Source organism: Atta cephalotes (genome assembly GCF_000143395.1).
Source record: "Atta cephalotes unplaced genomic scaffold scaffold00017, whole genome shotgun sequence".
Taxonomy (NCBI): domain Eukaryota; kingdom Metazoa; phylum Arthropoda; class Insecta; order Hymenoptera; family Formicidae; genus Atta; species Atta cephalotes.
Window position 1 is genome coordinate 3,006,748 of NW_012130081.1, and position 2,536 is coordinate 3,009,283.

Sequence of the window (2,536 nt, forward strand, 5' to 3'; positions counted from 1 at the left end):
AACTAAACTAATAACTAATATATTATATATATATATACTATATATATATATATATATATATATATATATATATACATATATATTGTCCGAATAATAAAGTTCTCGTTGACAAATTTCACATTCGAAATCTCTTTATAATTTCTCGACACTCAATTCACAATAATACACATCCCCGAACAAGGTCCACGAAGAATCTGGACCAGTGAATTTCTCCTTATGTCATGATTCGGGGACTTGATTTCCATTCTTTTTTCGTTCCATCAAAATCCGATAAGTGTAGAGGAGAACGCACTGGCAACCATCCACTTCACTCAACCAACAGCTGGTGATTATCCTGATGTTCTGAAGTTCTAATGCGAGAAGGACTCAAGGTCCTTAAGCGTGCACCATCCGAGGTTCACTTCACGGTCGTTCACACTAAACTGGCTCAGACTGAGGATCATACACTCTCTCACTTTAACTATGCCATAGCTATGCCATGGTACACTGTACACTGCCGAGTATGTACGTCACGTCTTCGCTGACTTCCACCATGCTGCGGCTCTCTACCACCATTCCTGCTCTGTAAAGCAGTCGTTTCCCCACTCCTATGAATTCTTCTTTCTTTCTCCCAACATTTTCTGCAGCGAAGCGTGTCTACCTGTACGGCTGGTACTATATAGCTTTTACCCATAGTCTGCGTATCCAGTTTTCTAAACTGAAGCATGTATGCTTTCAGTGACGAGAAATGGAAAACAGAAATGGAAAGCCAAAGTGGAATTGAACCCTTTAAAAATCCGGTAATTTGACCCGTTTTAATAAACTAATTTATTTTAAGAGATTTCATTTTTTTTCTATTAAGAAAAATTCATAGATAAAAGAAATCTGAATCCTGAGACCAGAATTTTATGGTGGAGGTCAGAATTAGTTGATTTTTTTATTTCGAAAGAAAGAAGTTATTTAAGGCTGGTTGTTTCATCTTTAGATAAATTATGTAGTAATATATCTATTGGATAAACTAACAAGTAAAAAAGTAAGAACATAAAAGAGTAAGTTGAAAAGTGAGCTGAAATTTACTGAAAGGTGGAACAATTCAGCCTTAGACAATTATAGTGTGTTTCATGATAAAAGAAATTTTAACGAATATAATATAACAATTATTAACATATGTATAAAATACATAATTCTAAATAATTATTTTAAATAAAACTTCGAAAAGTAAATTATATAGAAATTAATATATTATAAATTGTATTTCACGCCATTTACACTAAATAGCATGTTTCGCTAAGCCAATTGTCTAGTTTTTATTGATTTTCTAGTTTCTTGTTTTTCGCAATTTCCTAATTTCATTCATCTATTTGTAAAACCTTTATTCTAGTTACAATATAATAAACTGGATGATTATTATGACTGACTATTCAACTGATTATTCAACTGTTTGAGATTTCAAAAATGTCTTTCAAAAAATGTTTATTGGTAATAAATATTAATGTAAATGCAAGCATAATACAGCAATAGAACAAGATTCCAAAATGAAAATAATGAAGTTTCTTTTATCTTGCGTAGATTCAAAAAGTCATAATTTAAATAGTAATAGTGATAATAAAATAATGATATTATATGACATTGCTAATTATTCTGTCATACAATTTTAATTTTATAATTGTCGCGACACGGAGTTATTTTTCTCATTATACAGACTTTTAATTGTCATTAAGAGCTATTAAGCGTACACTATCTCTCCGTTCAGTAATTTCTGCTGCAAAAAGAAGATAAAATAAGCATAATGTCATATATTTAATGATTTATTTTTGTATTATTTTGATAATCTTCACCACATTACGTTTTATTAGCAATAATTATTATATTCATAATTTTACAATATTTATTAAATTTGCTTTGTACCGTTTGTAGACCTTATACTGTCTTATATATTCGCAAGTTCTTTTAAATTAATAAAAATTATACAACTATTATAAAAAATGAAATTTGCAAAATTTATAGCAATTTAAGATTATTATCCTTAGAAATATTATTAAAATTCTACTTTATGTACAATCAAGTAACGCAATTGTGTAACGCAAATCGCGCACATGTAAAGTTAACGGAACTTTGATGCATTGTGAGCATGGGAGCCTCAATTGCACAAAAATGTCATTAATGCTGCTTCTTTTTCAAGATATTACAAAAATGAACATTTCATGTAAACTTTTGTATTTTTCTTTTTCAATTCTTTAACTTTCTTAAAAAAGGTTTTTTTATACAATAAATAATAAGACATTAAATCTTTATCATTGTAAATAAGACAAGTAAAGCTCTAAGAAAACTTTTAATAAACTTTAATACTTAAAATGTGATTAATGAATGTAAACAAAAATTTTATCAAATTTATCTCATGCGGTTTAATATTTTTATTTATCGTAGCTTAATTTAAAGAAAAGAGAAAACTCTTCTCTTTTTTTTGTTGAAAAAAACAATTAAACAATTAAACAATTAATATTTAAACATTAAAATATTTTTATAAATATTTAAAAAAATATGTTTTAAAACTTTT